Below are 22,183 nucleotides of genomic sequence, written 5' to 3'. Positions count from 1 at the left end.
CATGACTTTATTCATGATGAATAAAGTGTGTAAAAATATTATATTTACAGCCCTTCAAAGTCAAACTTTCCACCACTAGAAAAGTTCCCCTTTTCCTAAAAAATCCTTCTTAAATTTAAATTCAAGCCTTTTCTCCTATAGCTTCATCAATTCTTAAAATTTCTCCAACCGCCTTGTGACTCAACAGTTGCTGTAGAATCATATCTATAATCCAATCCACCATCAATGCACAACAATGACTACAACATTAACAATGTCACAACATCAATATATCAATTTGTAACAAAAACATTAAAATCATCCCAAGTATCAACAATTCACTCCCAATATGCAAATGATGTAAAATATGCTAAAATAAATCTAAATATGATTATAAGAATGCTAAAGTACAAACTTAACCTAAGTAAAAAGGCTTTAAATAATAACTCTTTTGGAGAGTTATAATTTATTCTATGCTATAAGGTATTCAACTCATTTTAGTACTAGAGGTTGTTTTAGTAATTTCAAAGATCATTGGTATTTTTTTTTCATTTCATTCGATCTAATCATATGAATTATTTCCAATAATTTGGTCTTCGGGTGTTTATTTCAAGAAATAAAAATTCTAAGTCTTTTACCTCTCGAAGTTTAGAAACTGATTACTATAATTTTTGTAAACATGTTAGAGATTTAATAGGTGAATCAATAAGTTTATTAGGTTGAATGTGAGTTCTCAAGTCAATTCCACTAGTAGAGTTAATTCATGTTCCTTTTTACACCTCAAGGGTATTTTCATAATTTTTTTCCTTAATACTTTTAACAGTAATCATAAGAATTTAAGGTTTTCGAGGTTAATTCCTTTATCAATTAAATTGAGTCTTAACCAATTTACTATCCTATTACCATATTCAGTACGAGTTTAAGAATAATTATCGAAATTTATATGACCAATCATTTCAATCATACATTAACCAATTATAGCATGTACCATAAAGCATGTGTAGGGTAGTAAACTATTACCTCAATTTCCAAACTACATGAATCATGCATTTAAACTTCATTCAATCGCCCTCGAACTTGAACTCGACATCCCATAATATCTTGGATACAAAGCAAAACAAATTACATTAGAAATGAAACTTAAACTCGAGAATTAAATCGAATTGAAGGGTTAAATGTTGAAAAACAACTTGAAGGGTCCTAAATTGACGAAACAAACCTAAAAAATGGACTCAAGGCATTGAAAAATGTCAATGTAGATGTTCTTGAAAAAAGTATACGATCGGTCAATGACGATCAACGATCGGTTAACGATGGTTAATAATCGATCAACGGTGGTCAACAATCAATGATGTCTTGGCTTGGTTCAACTTAGCTCATCTTGGCTCATAGCTTGGCTCAGTTCATGGTTAATGGTTTGGTCGGCTCAGTCAATGGCTCGGTTTGAACTAGACTAGTTCAGTTCAGATGGTCTAGACTAGTTTAGGCAGCCAAGACCAATTTCTAGAAGCTACCCCAAGTTGTAGATGATGCCCACACGTTATCCTGTGCGTGGGGGCATGTACGACGGCTACGGTGGTCGAACGATGACCAAACTTTCCAAAATTCATTGTCGGGGAAATATGAGTCACTTACCAATGTTATTTTGTAACAAAGAACCATGGAGAGTGGGTTTTTAAAAATAACCTTAATCAATGGCGATGGGAGATGCACGATGATGAAGTAATGATGAGGGGACGGAATCATTGAGTTTAGATCAAAACAACATGAGGATGACATCGGTGATGGTCGTGCGATGAACAAATGTCGGGATCGATTGAAATCATCAAGAAACAATGAAGATGACTTATTTTCATATAAACCTTTGAAGCTTTTAAACGACAAATGACATACGATTAAGGTGAATCAATGGTCGGGGTTTGGTTGCGAGACAATGACAATGACAAATGTGGCGGTGGTGCACACCACGGATGTCCTATGATCGAACAAGGATGAGGGCAACGAGTTAAAATTAAAAGAAAAGTTGAGATTCTGGGATTCACTTGTTTATATTGGGAATTGGTTTATATTGGGAATTGGTTTTTGGGGATTTAAATCTGGTCTAGGTCTGATCAAGTAAGGTTTTTAATATTTTAAGACTTAAATAGTGAACTAGCTTAGTAATAGAGGAATAGGCTTCATTCTTTTAGATCAGGGGTTTAAAACCATATAACCCTCATTACATAAATAGTCTCTAAAATTTTAGGTTACTTGCATTTTGGTCACCTAAATTTTCAAACTTGCAATACAGTCACCAAACTTTTAGTTCGTTTTTAGAAAGGTCATTAACGTTACCTCCCGTTAGTTTTATTTGACATGGCACGTTACCTTTCGTTAACCTTTCTTCTTCTTCTTCTTAAAAAAAAGGGACTAACATAATTGCATGAAGAATGCAATAAACAAATCATCCATTATGACATAAAGCCAGAAAATTGGATAAGCCACTTATTGTAAAATATATTCGATTTTGGGTTGGCAAAGCTTTTGATGAACAATAAGACCCGAACAAAGACCGACATAAGAAGGACGAAAGGCTTTCTGATTTGTTGAAGTTGGGGAATCCAATAATGGTATACTTTATTTTTAAATCTTTTCATGTGCTTGGAGGATTGGAACCACTTTTCTAACTATCATGACCAAGTTGTTGTTTTGCATACTGCAAGTATCCGACCCCTAGACAAGTGACCTGATCCCGATAAATGCACCCGAAAATGGATCGACAAAGGAGTATTCCCGATATATGATGCTTATGCTCAGTTATCATGAAATGAATGGAAGTGATGAGGCAGAGGTCTGGAAGAGAAGATGGAGATTAAAAGGGTTTGAAAGATGCAAACAATTCTTATGGACTGTGGCAAATGAAAAGCTTCTAACCAATGAAGATAGATGCAGACATAGTATGACAGATGATTTGGTTAGTGTTTTATGTAGATGATGTAATGAAACAATGTTTACACAAATCATAATACCGAACTACGAGCTCGATATGAAGGAAGATTAGTTACTAATATTACAAATGAGTTTAATATAACCTTTAATGATATAATGAAGCAAATGTTAAACAGAGAAGAAGAAGAAGAAGAAGAAGAAGAAGAAGAAGAAGAAGAAGAAGAAGAAGAAGAAGAAGAAGAAGGTATCATGTCACGTCAGATAAAAATAACAGGAGGTAACGTCATGAACCTTTTAAAACTGAACTAAAAATTCAGTGACTGTATTATAAGTTTTAAAATTTGGGTGACCAAAATGCAAGTGCCCTGAAAGTTTAGGTACTATTTATATACCACCTTTTTATCATTTAAAGGTAAACGAAAAGTGGGTAAAATCAAGCTCAAGGCCCTGGATTGATGGAAACTTACAAAATGATCCTCAAAGTTCAAAACTATGCTATTTGGTCTCTCAAAATAAGTTAATAAGATAGTTAAAATTGAAACTAAACACCGGAGTGTGACATATCTAGAGGTTTATGTTATAAACAAATGAAGATGGTATATCATACTTTAAACATGAAATATAGTATTGGAGTTATGGATGTTAGAGATACTATTTACGATGATCAAAAGTTGGTTATTCGAAATTGTAATATTTATATTATTAGATTTTAAATTTCAAGTACACATTTTAAGATTTTGATTTCTTAACGCATAAAATCTTAATTTGAGCTATCATAATCAAATTAAATGTCACATTCCATACACTAAATTTGACAAATTCGACATCCGAACCAAAAATCTAGGTTAATTCAAATTAGTTTTTTTGATTATTTTGATGATGTGGGAAGCTGGTATATCATACTTTAAACATGAAATATAGTATTGGAGTTATGGATGTTAGAGATACTATTTACGATGATCAAAAGTTGGTTATTCGAAATTGTAATATTTATATTATTAGATTTTAAATTTCAAGTACACATTTTAAGATTTTGATTTCTTAACGCATAAAATCTTAATTTGAGCTATCATAATCAAATTAAATGTCACATTCCATACACTAAATTTGACTAATTCGACATCCGAACCAAAAATCTAGGTTAATTCAAATTAGTTTTTTTGATTATTTTGATGATGTGGGAAGCTGGTATATCATACTTTAAACATGAAATATAGTATTGCTGTTATGGATGTTAGAGATACTATTTAAGATGATCAAAAGTTGGTTATTCGAAATTGTAATATTTATATTATTAGATTTTAAATTTCAAGTAGCACATTTTAAGATTTTGATTTCTTAACGCATAAAATCTTAATTTGAGCTATCATAATCAAATTAAATGTCACATTCCATACACTAAATTTGACTAATTCGACATCTGAACCAAAAATCTAGGTTAATTCAAATTAGTTTTTTGATTATTTTGATAATGTGGAAAAAGAGAGAATAGTAGATGTCAGCTTAAATGCTTCATTATAGTTTTGTCACATTTGGATCAATTTAACAAAAAATAAAAGTATCAGAATCATAAAAATAACAATAAAAATTTAAGGGTTCAATTGATTAAACTAATAAAGTTAGGGATAAGAGTGTCACATTGTCTTTATTTATATACATATAAGGTAGATTGCTTAAATATAATAAATATATTTTAATATAAATTGCCTTATTTAAGGTATGCTTGTTTGGCTATAATTAGTTTTCTGGAAATTGAATTCTAGAAAATAAATAACTGGAATTTGAATTATGGAAAATGAATTACATTTCTGGAAAATGTTTTCCGGAAAATTTTTCCATAAAATGAATTACATTTTTCTGAAAAACATCTGGAAAACGTTTTACGATGTTTAGAAGATGTTTAAACTTTTTTCCACTAGTTGATTAATTTTTTTAAAATTATTTATTACAAATATTAAATACAATAAATAATATTATTTATCATAAAACTTAATATTATTATTTTTAAAATATTAAAATAATTTATTTATTATTAAATATTATTTTTATAATTTTATTAATAAAAATATTAATATTGGTATATTTTATTGAAATAAAAATATTATAAATTATACTAATTATTTATTAAAGTAATAGTGTTATATTATATTTTAAAAATATTAATTAGTATATTTTAAATATCTTTATTAAAATATTATTAGATTATTATATTAATATTAAATATATAAATAATATTATTCATTATTAAATATATAAATAATTTATTATATATTATTAAAATAAAAATATAATATCTTATATTATTATAATATAATTGATTATTTTATTATAATATAAAAAACATAATATTATTTTATTAGAAATATTAATATATATATTTTAAATATTTTAATAATTAATATTTTGATTAAAATAATATTAAAATATTTTATTAGTATTAAATTCATAAAATAAAATTATTTTGAGTATTTATTCTTTGAAGTGAAAAGTTTGAAAAATGACTTACGGAAAATCAGACTGTAAGTCATTTTCCAGAAAACACAAAGTAAATTATGTTGATCAGGAAAATGTTTTACGTTGACCAACTAGTTTTCCTCCAACCAAACACTGGAAAATATTTTCCGGAAAACAAATTACGTGAAACAAACACGGGAAAACATTTTACGGAAAACGAATTACGTGAAACAAACACGAGATTTCGGGGAAACCCAATTTCGTAATTCATTTTACGGCTTAACTGCATGACTAAACAGGTCAGATATGCGTCTATTAATTTAAAATGATTTTAACTTTTTTTCTAATGTTACAATATAAACGTATTTAAATACACGTATTAATAGTACAAATTAAATTGAAATATATTACACAACTTGTATATGTATTTATAAAGATAAAATCTGATTTAATCCCTGAATTTGATTATTTTTTTACATTAATCTTTAAATTCTTTTTATATATAATCACTTGCAATTAGCCTACTTTGACCACTTATAACTAATAATACGGAAATGGTCTACATGTTTATTTTATTAACACAATTAAGCTTATGCATCTCTATCAAACATAACAATGTTTATTATTGTTGAGACTCAATATTCTTAAGTATTATTTCCTTCCGGGCTATACACCTAGTCTATTGCGCCTACAGTCCTCTCCAATTTCTATTATGACATTAAGCGACTTCCGTCGTGAAATACTGCGACTAAGGTTGTCACTGCAATGACACTTTCGTGCCTATTACCCTCAAGTTCAACAGATTAAACACAAACAAGAGAAGACTTTATAGATAACAGATCCAGATGTTTAAGGAGACTTCCATTCGCATAAACACAAACATAAAATTATCAAAATAATAGAGTTCAAACAAAACCAACTCTAAGCTAATAATATTTCTATTAAGAAGCTAAGAATCAATCCTTTTTGGCTCTATGTGGTGTCACTACTTTCGTAGTCGACGTCGGTTGTACTCGGTCGTCAGAATGCTCTAGAGGGGAGTTGAGTGCACCATGGTCATGGCTTCTAGGTGAATGGAAAAGATGACTGGAGAGAGGATCAAAGGACGGGGGTTGAGAGGAAGAAGAGGAATCTCTGCTAAGGTATGTACTTCCTCCTTTATAAGCTCATCCAGGTACAACTGTCCTTCATACATAAAGCGCGATCCTCTGTACAGTCTTCTAGAATAAGGGTCAGCTCAACATAACTGTACAGCTTCTAGAACAACATCTCTCTATTCGACGGTTGCGTCCACATCCTTGCTCATGGTGGTAACAATTTATGTTTCCTTACAACTAAGGCAGGGGCATGTCATCAGTCACAAGCCTTTTGACCTTTTAAAGTACAACAGAGGAGAAATTAAGTTTAAAATACAAAACGCATTGCGTCAACATCTATCTCTAAATGCAGTGCTATGACAATGAAATGAAATGACAAATATAATGAAATGCGCAACTTAAGGACAAAACCAACTTTATGAATGAGCATCATTGCATGCTTTTTACAGTACTATCAAGTAGCTAATTTTTGGCCTTTATAAATAACTTAACCAACACCCATAATTCTAATATTTTACTTTAAGTTTGAAGTATGATATGTGAGCTTCATTTGGATATAGAAGACTCTGCTAAACCCTTTGAATATTGTGAGTTATATGTGCTCAAAGTAGGCTAGTTGAGCATGAATATACAAAAGGAGTTCAAATGTTTATTTGGGCCAAAAATAAACTAATATCATTAAGAGAAATGAGTAACTTAAGTTATAAAATACAAATTCAAGGAGTAATGTGGTCAAAAATTCAAGATTCAATATGGAAAAAATAGTCAAATTTGAGGACTAAATCAAGTCTTATCCCATATTTATATATACAAAATTAATATATCATGAATAAATTGTTAATACATAATTTTATTATATTAAATTAGAAGAAAACTACAATGAAGTTGAAGGGGCATGGAACAATATTGGAGTGGTTATAAATATAAATTAGAGAAATGCATGTACTCTTTGTACAGAAACAATGCGGAGTGGCACGTTAAACTCTTCCAGTGATGAAAGTAACTGCATTTGTTATCATCATTCACTTCTTTCGCCTTTTGATTTATTTAGTTTTTCAACTGTCAATGCAGCTGAGTTTGATGTTATTATGACTCTTCTCAAGGTATAGGATGTGAAGGAAACCAAGGTTAAGTGGTTAACTTACTTCTTTGTTGTCGGTTGAGAATATCAACCGAAGAGCCTCAAATCCAGTACCTGCTCCAGCATATAATCAAGTCTCGTTCATACAGGCATGGTTTTGGGGGTTTTTGTCCTGCTCCTTAAATGTCTCATGGTGATTGTGGTGCTGCTGGTGTTGGGGACTTTAGTATTCTTGTTGGTGTTCGTTCTAGTTATCGTGGAGACCCATTATTTGGATATTATAGCCGCTACAGTTCCTATTGCGGTGGGCTTAGTGGGAGCCGTATGGGTGCATATGGTCGTGGAGTCGGAGGCTATGGAAGTTACGGTGGTTCACATGTCCGTTCCAAAAATATGCAGGTCATTTGCTATTTTTTAAAATCAGACAAAATATTTTATAATAATACCAAATTGTAAAATATCAAAATTTATCATATTAGTATTGTTTCTTACAAAAAAATAAAATAAAATTAAACATATAAAACAAAGACAATGTCACAAACTAACTCTATAATCATAACAATTTATTTAAAAAGTATCATCCTCCGAATATTCTTAAAAATAAATTCGTAAAATAATCAAATTATTTAACTAAAGATCAAAACGAAATCATTTTAAGGCTTTTCCGATCATTCAAACTTTGAAAAATTTGAACTCAAAATCCAAACCAAAAAGTCAAGTTAATCTATCCCATATTATCAAAAATTTAAAATATGTAAAAAAATAATATCAATATTTTAACAAGGACAAATTAATTAATTATTTGATTTTTCTGATGATGTGAGAAAAAGGGAAAATAATAGATGTCAACTTTTTTTTGATTAAGCTAAAATGATTATAAAGTAGTAATTATTCTAAATACTCTTAATCATTTGACAATGAACGCTCAATCGCCCATGTTGTAGTCATTAGTGCTCAAACTTGGGATCTCAAGGAATAATAATCATTCCTTTAACATACGTCATTATAATTTTATCACATTAGAATCAATTTAAAAAATTAAAAAGTTTGACGACCAAACAAATTATAATAAAATTTCAAGGGCCATATTGATTAAACAAATAAAGTTAAGGACAAGAAATCAAAGTTATACCAATTATCTGTCATAATCAAATTAAAGGCCACACTTCATACAACAAATTTGACCAATTATCTGGCTAATTCAAAGTTATACCGAATAGTTTCAGCATCTTAAAGTTAGTAGTTCAAACAACAAATCTATAGAGAAATCAATATAACTTCAAATGTATTGTTTTAAGATTTTGAAACTCCATCCTGCAATGTTGAAATAAGTCAGATAAGGGGTCAAATATATTGTATAAAATGTGAACATTTTTTAGCAGTTAATTTTATTAAAAAAATCAAAACTTATGATGAGGATTTATAATTAGAATAGTAAATTAAACACGAAATTAGAATACTCTTTTATAGTCTTTAAGACAAAAATAAATAGCCATTTAAGATCATATACGGATCATAGAATGAAAATATGAAAAACTCATTCAAAATACTTTGAACAAGAAGCATATATGAATAGATTTGACTGCTACGACAAATGAACCATAACATGAGATTAAATTATTGAAAGACCACAAACAAATGTAGATAGCCAAGCATCGTGAGAAAACTATCTAAAAACACAAACTACATATCCAAATCTAATTCGAGGGTTCAAACCAAAAAATATCAGTGAGATAACAAATGAGCGCTAAGTTGATTAGTCGCGGCAACGTCAAATCCAACCGTAAAAAAATAAATGATAAAAATGACCAAACAATTGAAAATAAAAATAAAAATCATACCAAAAGATGAAAAAATATGTCACGGGGATAGGTAAAATCTTATCATAAAAACAAAATTGATAGAAATGAAAGGATAAAAATACACAATAAAAATAAAGAACAAAGAAAATTCGACGACGACAATTAATATCAATACTATATGGTGGTGTATAACCAAAAATAAAAAATAAACGAAATAAACAATCCTGTAGAGAAAAGGAGGAGCGGTCCGCTAGAATTTGGAAATATTCTATATACAATGTGAAATTTAAATCAATAAAGATGGTTTGAATTAAAATTTTATGTGCTAAAAATATTTGGGTATAATATTGTCGAGTAGCTAACTTTTGACCTTTACAAATAGCTTCTCTAGCATCCATAATTCTAATATTATACTTTCAATTTAAAGTATGATATGTGAGCTTCGTTTGGATATAAAAGACACCACTAAACCCTTTGCATATTGTGAGTTAAACGTGCTCAAAGTAGGCTAGTTGAGCATGAATATACAAAGGGAGTTGAAATGTTTTGTTTGTTTGGGCCAAAAATAAACAAATTAAGAGATTAATATGGACAAACAAATTATAATCTAACATCATTAAGAGAAATGAATAACTTGTCTAAATATAATATATTGAACTTTCAGTATTACTTTTAGTATTGTTGTTTGAACCTTAGATGAGTTGAGGAAATTCTTCTCAAATTTTTTTTTTTTAGTTTTTCAACTCTCAAATGCAGCGTAATTTGTTGTTTTATGACTCTTCACAAGGTAAGGATGTCAAGATAATTTACTTGAGAAGGAAACCTAGTTTAATTTACTTCTTTTATTGTAGTTGAGATCAAGGATGTTAAGAAGAGCATGTGGTTTAAATTTGATTAAAAATGGACTTAACACAATAGAAGAATTGAAGAAACAGATAAATCATGTTAAGTTGATGGGCTAAATAGCAAATAGAGAAAAAATATTGTCAAAAAGAGAAATTAAAGATATATATGTATTCTACGGTGGTTGATAAATATGTAATTCAAATTTGATAACAAATAAACTCAATGCGAAGGAGAAAACAAGAAATAAGAATCAAATCACAAAATAATCAAATTATTTAATTAAAACCATGACAAAGCTATTTTAATTTTAAGTTTTTTTTAGTGTCATCACTGTTTTTCTCCCAGGTGAAAAAAAAACCAGTACGATTTAGGGGTCTTCTATGAAAAGATTTTGAAATATGAGGAGTCATCACCAATCATTTGAAGGTGTGATCAGAACATCATAAAAACCGGGTAATTTTAATTAAATATTTTATTTTTATCAAAATACATGGTTTAGTGTAACATCTCGAAATCCGGGCCAGTGATTAAAATGAGAATTTTTGAAATTTGGGGATCAATTTAGGAAAAATTGAAAGTTCAAGAATTTTAATAGGAATATTTCATTATCGGATAAAAAAAGGTAAATATGAAAGGATTATAAGGGTATTATGGTAATTTGGAGTGGATGATATTTTTATCTTCCTTATTTAGGAAGATAACACGTGGGGATGGGGAGAGTTATCAGGAAATCTTATCTCTTCTTCTTCCTTCTTCACGTTGGCTTCTATTTTTAAAGGTAAGTTTGATTTACTGGTTGATTTCTTGAATTCTTAAGTTGGATTTGAGTCTTTGGGGGTTATATAAGCTTAAGGAAAGCTTATATAAGTATAAAACACAAAGAAGAAAGAATTAGAAAGGCATTTATATTAAGAGTTAAGAAATCAACTTTTGTTATAAAAAGATTTTTGAAGTTCTAAGAATGATTTTGACTTGTCAAAGGGTTAATTAAGAAGTTAGAGGTGATAGAATTGAATTTAGAACACAAGGAAAATTTAATGAAATTATTTGATTCAAGAATTATGGTGGATTATGGGAGATGGTAAAGTGTTATAAGAAGGTTTATATATGTATAGATAAGTTTGAAGGTACAATGAGGGATTAATAAGTAGAGTTTGGGGTCAAAACAAGACATTTTTGTTCTCAAGATGTAATTTCTGGGCTGAGTGCATCGATGCACATTCAATGTGTACCGATGCACTCTCAAATAAATAAACATCGAATGCCCTTAGTGCATCGATACATAAGGAGTGCATCGATGCACCCCCTTAAAATGAAAACATCGAAGGTGATTGGTGCACCGATGCATGGGTAGTGCATCGATGCACATGTTAAGGGATGCATCGATACATGGTATATTGTACCGATGCACTTCAATAGGAAATGAAATAAATCTTTCTTTCAGTCTAAGAAATTATAGATTATAGTATATCAATGGAATACTGATAGTATAAATATATGATTGTGTAGACATCGATCGAAAACAAAGTTTGGATAGGTCTGCAGAGTAAGATACGCAAAGAAAACAAGAGCTTAAGAGTGTTCATTGAGACCAGGTGAGTACATGATAGTAAGTGTACGTTATGGTAAGGAATTAAGACTTGCGATGAGTTTAATTATGATATTATATAATATAAGTACTAAAGCATAAACATGTAGTGATATGGTGTTAGATGTATGGTATATGAGTAAATGCATATGTCTAATTGTTGAATGCATCTTTATGTGTGAACTATGTAAATACATGTATGTATGATAATAGGTCATGTGATCATGAGATATATGATAAAATATATGTGAAAATAATATGACTTATATGTGTCTCTATTAGAAGGTTATATGATAGGTTATGTATGTGAAATGAATGATATGAATACATGTTAGTATAATAAGATATATTAGATGTCATAATTGAATGAAGGGGTTGTATGATAACATGTATATGTGAACATGTGTTGTGAGATAAGAATCATGGCTATGAACTATGTGAAAAGGAATACAAGAAAAAGTGAAAAGCTGTGTGATAAGTGAATGTGAATTACATGGAAATATGTTATGTGAAAGTGAACTATGTGCCTACGTGAATATGTAAAAAGATGAATAATAATGCCCATGTTATATAATACGAGAGCTATAGGTATAGTTGGCATGCCAAGAGTCGAGGGTCTACGTGGTCATTCGGGACATAGTGGTCTTTCGGGACATAATGGTCCTTCGGGACATAATGGTCCTTCGGGACATAGTGGTCCTTCGGGACATAATGGTCCTTCGGGACATAGTGGTCCTTCGGGACATAATGGTCCTTAGGGACACAGTGGTCCTTCGGGACATAGTGGTCATACGAGACAAATTCTACGCGCCCCTAGTGGGATTTATACGAGCTGTGGTGACAGCATTGTGCACAACCTCTATGTACTCACATACCTTAAGTTCTCAAAAGTGTGCATAGGCTTTGAAAAGAAACATAATTTGATATAATGATATGTGTGTTTCTCATGAAATGGTATATGTGATATGTATAAGTAATAAGTTAGGATCATATGATAGTAATGGTAACAAGTGCATATGTGTAATGGTGATATGAGATGTTATATGGTTATGTATGATATGATCATAGTAATTATTCATGTATTGTGTGTTGAAGTTATATTATATGTTTATGTTCAATATATGCTTATTTAATGGAATGAAATTAATGACAAGGAAATAAGTAAGGATAAACATGTTAGTGATGAGTTCAATAGATGTATAAGTATAATGTGTATTACATAAGATGTTCATGCATATGTTAGTTTACTTTATATATTTACATGTCTCACTAAGTCTATGACTTAGCGTGTAAGTGTCTTACACGTAGGTGTGGATGGATAAGTCAGAAGATCAAGCTTCGGATCCGTAAAGCAGCATATCTCCACGCAAAGTTCAGATCAGAAATATTTTGTAAAGTATGTCTTGTCCTATAATTTAGTATGTTGGCATGTAACTAAGTCATTATATATATGAACGCTCTGATAGAGTCTGTTAAGGTTTTAAACAGGTTTATGTAAAAGAATTACTATATGCTTTGACTGGTCAATGTGACATCTCGGACTCATATCTAGGTCGGGTACAGGTTGGGGTTGTTACATTTAATGGTATCAGAGCTAAGGTTTAGCCGATTCTAGGCTTAAACCGAAGTCAAAAGTATTTTGAAAAGGTGTACATGCCAATAAAAAGTGAAAGTTTCTTATTTGATAGAGTCATGAGTATATTATCTTCTAATAAAGTTATATTGTTATGTATTAGATGTATGATCGTGAGAGTCCTCGCAGTGAAAGGAGAAGTAATAGACCTGAGAGTAGTAGCAATTCACCTGCCCTGGCCAGGCATGGTGAATAGCGAACACCTCCAGAAGTACCAGTGAGAGATCGAGGGTTATTTTTGGGACGTTATATGCTGTTTTGTCACGTTTTCAACCCTCTGAGCCCTCAGTTCCTCAAATGAATATAGCTAAAGAATTGAAAGGTTTAGGAGCACCTGAGTTTAAGGGTGAAGCTGAGGAAGATCCGATTATTGCGGATCTTTGGTTGAACGATGTTAAGATTATGTTAGACGGGCTCCACTGTTCTGATGTGGAGAAATTAGATGGAATAGTTTCTTTGTTAAGGGGATAAGCTAGAATATGGTGGACTAATGTCACCATGGAATAGTTTCTTTGTTAAGGAAACTCCGCTATGCCACGATATTGCCTGAAACTACATTTAAATAAATAGCAGCCACGTCATATGAGTGAATGAAAGTAGTCACGGGATGACTCTAGCTGACTAGCTCGGGGGTGGAAGGTATGCTCCCTTTCACCTAGAGTGTGGGATGGTATGTGTGATGGATGACTCCCCTCATAGCAGTTAAAAAAAGAAAAAAGAAGAAGAAAATAATGTGAGAGTAAACTTGTAAATGTCATGGAAAAAACAAGAGAGCTTGCTTAGAAATTTTCTAGATTTGTTAAGTATGGACTTTATACAAGTATACATACAAACTCACACAAAGGATCTTACCCAAGGGAACAATACTTGATTTCTCAAATTAGTCTCGCATGTTGAAGCCAAACTGTGCTGAGGGCTAAAATTCTATCCCATATGACTAGCTTGAAACTAAACTTGCCATGGAATTTTTATTTTGCTTAATACCATCCATTTCTTGAGGACAAACAACAACTTAAGTTTGGGGGTGCGATAACTCTGTAAAAAGGACATATTTAGGGCCTTGTCAATTAAGTTGTTGTTTGTCTAAGAGCTCATATAGGATCATATAGATGCATTTAGGAGTATATAGTTGCATGTGGTAGAAATATATTTTTTTGTGGCATTTTATTTTATAAATGGTGTTGCGTTAGGGGAAGGTGTTTTGTCTGATAATGTGCAGGATTTGGAGCAAGGATAAGCGAGGAGAATTGACATGACATGCTGGGACTGCTGAGAAGAATGTAAATGCCAACTCGGACTACATTTTGGAAGCGGAAAATATGAAAAATGATATTTTCAAGAGCCAGTTATCATTGTCTTCATATGCCCTCAACTGGTAGTCAACTAGGAGAGAACACCTGTCGCCTGGGTCAGTTGATCCTGTCGATACATACTCCTAGTTGCAAGCTGCCCAAGAGGGGACTACTGCCAGCTCTTCCACACCCCCTCACGTGAAGGAGACTAGCTCAGGGTATCCTAGGAATTTTAACACAAATTCCTAGGTTTATTCCCACTAAACACCTACAGTGCACGTTGAAGGCTTTTCCTCCATCCATTTTCTGTTTACTTTAATTTATCTTAGTTGGGTTATATAGAACGGATTAATTTCATGCCTTGTTTCTTGGAATATTATAACCCCACCATGAATAGTCTTATTTGGTGGGAGTTCTTTATTAATACTTATGTTTTATTTTAATGGATGGTTGTTTTTGTATGATGTTATTTGTTTTGCTTATGATGTTTAATGCCTTAAGGTTGTAGGAGCTATGAAAGTAGTCATTCCTTAGGAGAACGCTTAGTGTTCGAGAGAATGACTAAGTAGCACATCCTTAGTGTTCAAGAGAAACTAAGGAGGATCCGCATAAGCAAGGGGTTCTAAATAGTAACTAGACCTAATCCAACCTTAGACATAAGGCTAGGATTTCAATCGATTAAAAGGAGTAGTGCTCGGTTGAGAGGTTAGATACTAGTGCTGACACTGAATGGTATTAGCGTGACATATTCTGTTATCTGAACCAATAGGATCCCTGCACCTACTAACACCAAGAGGTATTGCCATGGCATCCTCAACCTGTCGAGTCCCTTGACTAGAGATAACATAGGGCACCATTAATAAACTTTGTCAGGCAAATAAGGCATAGAAGTAAGACCATCCTGAGAAGTTAGACTTAAGTTTCCGAAGTGACTCCTATTATTCATTCCCGTAGTAGCTTGTTGTGTGAGGATTCTAAATTATTTTAATCAAATCCAGTGTTTACATTTCATTTTTCCTTTGCATTTTCAATTGATTCCACTACATTCAATTTAGTTTTGCCAAGACGTTTCCAGCCACATTGCCACGACATCTCCATTTTCTACCATATTACATTACACCATCATTTCATTCCCACCAACATCCATTTCATTTTGCAACAACATTCTCATTTGTACATATCATCACTAACTATACTTAGGTAAAGTAGACAATTGCTTTGATTGAACTTATAAATTTCGTCCAATCCCTGTGGATACGATACTCACTCATTACTGTATTACTTGTTCGACTGTGTATACTTGCACATATTTTCGCAATCATATTTAGTAGTCACAATTCATGGACAAGTATCGATATTGTAGGGGCAGTATCGATACTATCGCCAAAAGTTTGAATCTCCTATTTGGACATCCTTAATTTTTATCCCAAATAATCTAGTATCGATCCTTGAACCTATAAATGTCTTATTTAAGCTTGGGAAACACCCAAAAATAATCTCAAATGTCTTAGTTTGGTTTCTCATCATGTATTAAAGCTTTAGAAAGTTACTTAGAGTCTTAATGTATCATAAAACACATATTTTACAACAAATTCATCATCTATGGCATGAATCAAGTATAAAATCGTAAAATGCTCAAATATAAAAATCTTAACAAATCTTCATGGTTATGAAAGCCTTGACACTCCAAAGGATTAGAAATACACTAACTTGATGTTTAAATCTTGAAATGAAACTCCTTGCTTAGTCCCAGTCCTTTTATTTGTGATTTGGATGAAAACCCCCACTTTTTCTTTAGCTAGAAAGGACCCAAGACTTTAATTCATTAAAATGATGTTGTTGGAAGGAAAATGAATGGAATTGAATTATGAAAGAGGCTCAATACTTACCTTTGTGCTATGGAACTTGTAGAGGAAAATGAGAGAAGAAAAATGAGAAGGAATGAAGAAATTAAGTGAAGAATGAGATGAAATAGATAAAAAGTTTTCATTCTTTTAAAAAGGTGAAATTACACATTTAATCATTCCTCATCTTTTTACTATTCAAAAAGTCTTTTTTTTTGGCTAAATGAGCCCAATTCTAACCTAATTAAGCTTAACTTATTAAATTATGAAATTCACGGGGTCCATAAGCCTCTAGGGTAAACCTGAAACTATTAGCCCAAAATTTTAAGCTATTACAGGTAGACTTATGGATGACTTTGTTATAAGTGTTTCAATGGATAGAAACAATGAGGAAAGTCGAAAAAAACCTCATCGTGAGGTAAGGTGGCATCAAGGTAGGCTGCAAAGAATCGAGTTTTCAAACCAGCTGCAAGAGACCATCATTTTTTCAAAGAAGTGTTGGTATGTGAAGCGAATGTAGGGATCATGTACCGGGAAGGAGCTGAAAGGGTTGAGAATGTGCTTTGATGTGTCTCAAAAAATATCGTGAACATAGAGATTGTGGAGGATGATTCAAGAAGCACAGTAGAAGAACAGAATGAAAAGTAATATATATATACTATAAAAGGATATGGAATGGAGAAAGCTGTGTTTAGTTGGCCAAATAAAAGGCATGTTAAATTCATAAAGCGTGCAAGAGACATTAAGATCCAGCAAGTTCAATGCAGAAGTTAGCCCATTATTTGGTTTAATTTTCATGATATAATTCTATAATGAATCAGAGCTACGAAGATGCTGGAACAATATAGGAGAATTATTGAAACATTGGTTCAATAAATTAGAGTATTTGGTTGGCTATGAGGGAAAAAAAGAGTCAAAACTTGGTTGGCATTAAGATACGTTCCTCTGCAGATATGGAACTTGGATTTTTTTAAGAGCATTTGTAGCAGATAGGGGAGTTTATAAAGCTGGACTTAGTCACTAAAAAAATAAAGAGAAAATAACTCCAGTGACCGAAAATGCCTTATAATATACGATTTTAACCAACTTTTTTTGGATTTGTGAAAATGACCAACAAATTTGCAACGCGAACTCCAATTTCGCAACTCGGTTTTAAAATTCGCAACACAAATTTCTTTTCCGCAATGCGAATTTCTTTTTCACAACGCAATTTTTCAAATTCGCAACGTGAATATGTAAATCGCAACGCGAATTTGTAATTCGCAACACAGAATTTGTAATTCACAACACATAGTCAAATTCGCAACACAGAAGTCAAATTCGCAAAGCACGTTTATTTTCGCAACGCAAATTTTATTTTCGAATTCGAAACACAATATTAATTTTGCAACACAAATGTAAACAATATAATTGTAACTCATAACCTAAAACCATAAATCACAACTCAATCCCATCTCCATCTCTCACTCTCTACGGCGATATCCGTCCCCATCTCCGGCGACCCACCTCTATCTCCATCTCTCAGAGCCACCCTCATAACCATTCAAGGCCACAAATGAAAAATCAACCACTGAGGGTTAGTTTTTTTAATTATTTTTATTTTGAAAATTTTGTATTATTATTAGATTTTTCATATTTAAATTGTTGATAAATTTACTGGTAATTTTAATATATCGATTAACCATTTCACTTAGATTGCTTAGTAAATTCATTCGGTTGCTGCCAATACTGCTAAACTGTTTAGTCTTTAACCCTGTGAAGTTAGTATTTGTCTTTGTTTTATCTTTTGGTTGAAGTAATGCAATTCATTGAAGTTTCAATTTGCAAAAGAATAGTTTTTGAAACTTAAATTCGCAACACGAAAATGAAAATCGCAACGCGATTTTAGTTTCGCGTTGCGATTTTCATTTTCGCGTTGCAAATTTAAGTATCAGAAACTACTCTTCTTCTGCAAATTGAAACTTGAATGAATTGCATTACTTCAACCAAAAAACTATGATAGAATAATGACTTGGGTGAATACCGTGCTAGTTTGAAACATATTTGGCTTTGTTTTCACTATTTAATATCATGTTTGTGTATAGTGTATAATTTATAGTTTTTGGTATATCTAACTTGGTATGTTTATTGTTTTTGTTAGAAATTTTTTTCGGCTTCATTGACTCTAAGGAATAAATTAAGCCTAGCCACTACAATAGCGTCGACACTTACACCTGTATAAGGAAAATTATTTGAGGATACTTGCTTCGGGCCATGGCTGAAAGTACAACATCCAGGTGGAGATGTTATGTTGACCCATTTGTTTCTTCAGACCATGACTAACGATCTACCCGAGAGGATACAACGTGGTGATGAAGAGATATGATTTTATTTTCCACCGGCATATATTTGTTTTGGGCTGGAGGAGTTTTGCTTAATCACTGGTCTATGTTTCGGACATGATGAAGTAGGTCGGTACACTAGTCATATCGCCCGCCCATCATTGTTATCTTGGGTTTTTCCTGAGCTGGCAAAGGCAAAGCCCAGTTTACATGTCGACGACTTGAAAAGATTAATTCTTAAAGATGGTTTTACTCGAATGGATGACCTTGATGTTGTCCGAGTATGCCTTTTTTTACTTTTGAATGCCAACGTTTTAGGCAAAGAGGCCAGACAACCTATTTCTGAGGAACTAAAATTATTGGTAGAGGACCTAAATATATGGAATGTGTTTCCCTGGGGTTCATATCTATGAAAAGCTACTTGGAAAAAGTTGTCGTCTGCCTTTGAGGACCGTCGTATTTTGCGTGGCCATGGTTCCAAATACACTTTGGTAGGCTTTATTTGGGCCTTTAAGGTAAGAATTTCTATATAATGTTTCCAAAATTATAATTAAATTTAACAATTTCTAAAAAAATTAATGTTTGTGTATTATATTGTTTGTAGATTTGGATATTTGAGGCTTTTCCCAGCATGCAGACATATGCAATCAAAAAATCAAATGATATTCCTAGGGCTATTACCTGGAGGAGGATCCGGCTGCTAGATTGGGAAGATTTACTACCATATACGAGGATGAATGATGTAAGTTAACACAAATACTACCATATATAAACAAGTTATTACTAGTTGGCGTTTGAATTTGTTTAAGCTTTTATATTGTTAGGAGGCAAACTATCCATTACAGAGGCTGACACCCATAGAGGCTGAGCTTGCCACTGATTGGTGGCAAGCTAGTAAGCATTTTTTGATGGGACAGATAATGAGCACCCCCCAATTCGAGAGCCATCACCTGATCGAGCCGATTATACACCTCTACACCGAGAGCCATCACCTATTCCATCACATCATCGAGCCTCTTCTCCACCATCACCTCATGATAGGTGACCGACAAAGATGCCACAACATTTATCTCCCCGTTCTCCACCTCCATGGCATGAGTTAGGGGAGTTACGTGATGAGGTCAGTGCTTTGCGTGATGAGGTCAGTACTTTACGTGACGATAATGGTGCATGGCGTGATGAGGTACGGTCTTTACTTGGTGAGGTAGATGTTTTACGTGATGACAATGGTGCTTTACGTGGTGAGGTATCTACTTTACGTGATGAGGTAGCCGCTCTACTTGAGATTATTTCATCGTTGCAGAATGAGGTTCATACTCTACGCAATGAGGTAAGTTTGTTTAATACTATACTAAAAATGCAAATAACCTTTTTTCGGCATTATTTATTTATTTACTGATTTATGTATTAATTTATTTTTAGCGGCCCGATAAGGTAGATGTTTTATGTCAGGTTTTTCTTGCACGACAGAGTTCACGCATCAGACGTCGTGCACGTGCCATTACGTCTCCTTTCACCCCGATAGTTCAAGACTCCATAAGAAGAAGCCCGATTCATCTGTCATCGTTCAAGAGGCCCCTCCTATTGTTCAAGAGGCTCATCTCATCGTTCAAGAGGCCCTTCCCACCGTTCAAAAGGACCCTCTCATCGTTCAATAGGACCCTCCCACCATTCAAGAGATCCCTCCCACCGTTCAAGAGCCCGATTCACATGGCATACTATGTCGACATATTGATAAACCCCCTCACGTGCCCGATATGATGCATAAGATTTGGCTTTCGTATGAGTTACCAGCCAGTACCATTCCTCAGCAGGAGAGGAGAACACTACCAGACACAATTATGGATAATACCCTTTAGGCTAAGACCGCATTTGATTTTTATCTACATGAGCGGAGCCAAGGGTGTTACACTGACATATGCAAAATCGACAATAGTATGCATTTGTTTCTTGATCGGTCTTGGTGGGGTGTTTTATTAGGGGTTGAAGAGAATGGCTATTTCGAATGGGGGGTAAGTCTTATATTCTTCTTATATTGCATTTTGATTATTTTTTTAAATTTATTAAATTCACTAATATATGTATTGTTTTTATAAAACAACATATTGATGCATGGGTGTCACGTCTTCTGATTATAAGGAAATTGAAAAAAAATAAAAAAGACGTAATGGACTATTATGCCTTCGTCTTTTCACGTAGCTCACTTGAAGGATCAGAGAGACGCTTCATATGCGTTGGATAATGGAAAAGCTATCATTTATCTTGGGTGGTGGGAGGTCGATAAGGTTAGTATTTATTTTTGAATATTTTAAAGGTGTTCATAAATTTTATTTGATGTGCGCAATTGTATTATTATTTATGATTGTAGGTGTTTATCCCTATTATGGAACGTCGTCATTGGCTTCTCGTCGAGATTCAGCTCCCATCCCTGAATACGATAGTATATGACAGCATGTTGAATTACAAACCATTGTCTGATTTGAAAGATATTATTTGTAAGGGATGGAGCGCTCATTTGGATAAATACTTGGATGTGATTGATTATTGGATTAATTCTGGAAACAAGAAGCCAAAAAAGTTCAAAGTTATAATGATGAGAGACGAGACAGTGCCATAACAAACGGTGGGAGCCAGATGGGATTGTGGTCCTCTTGTATGCATGTTCTTGGAACTTTTGACGATAGTAGGTAAACAGTTTCTACCTTCCACAAATAGAGATAGTGGTGCAGTAGGGTTGTGGTTTCGATATTTTATGGCTAGAGCGATATATTCGAGACGTTGCCTACCTGCATCAGCGTGCTGAATGTGTGCATAAACAACCATTTGTTATTGGTAAGTTTGAGCAAGTGTTGTTAACATATATACTCTTTGTTGGTTTGAAAATGTTTAGTTAAGTACCTAGAATTCAATAATTTGTTGTTTGTTCGTTTTAGATGTGTAGAAAATCTCATGGCCATAAAGTTTCTGTAGGTTACTAAAGTGAGTTGCGTGAACAAATTGATGTATTTGGATGTAAGCTCCCTATTGTTAGGAGCATTTAGATATACTGTGAACAAATGTTTTACATATATATAGCAACACATTTACAATGTTGTTTAATTGATTTGTTGTTTAATTTTCAATATGCATTATGTTAAAGGCAAAAAAAAACCTGTTGAAGGTACACTTTCGCAACGCGAAAGTCAAATTCGCATTGAGATTTTCGCATTGCGATAGTAAAATTCACAACGCGAAAGTCAAATTCGCGTTGCGATAGTCAAATTCGCGTTGTAATTTTTGCGTTACGAATTTGTCTTTTTCAACAATCGCAACGCGAAT

Source organism: Hibiscus syriacus, unplaced genomic scaffold, assembly GCF_006381635.1.
Source record: "Hibiscus syriacus cultivar Baekdansim isolate YM2019G1 unplaced genomic scaffold, ASM638163v2 tig00112285_pilon, whole genome shotgun sequence".
In the NCBI taxonomy this organism is placed as follows: domain Eukaryota; kingdom Viridiplantae; phylum Streptophyta; class Magnoliopsida; order Malvales; family Malvaceae; genus Hibiscus; species Hibiscus syriacus.
The sequence above is the reverse complement of the archived record's forward strand: the minus strand, read 5'-3'. Positions refer to the sequence as shown.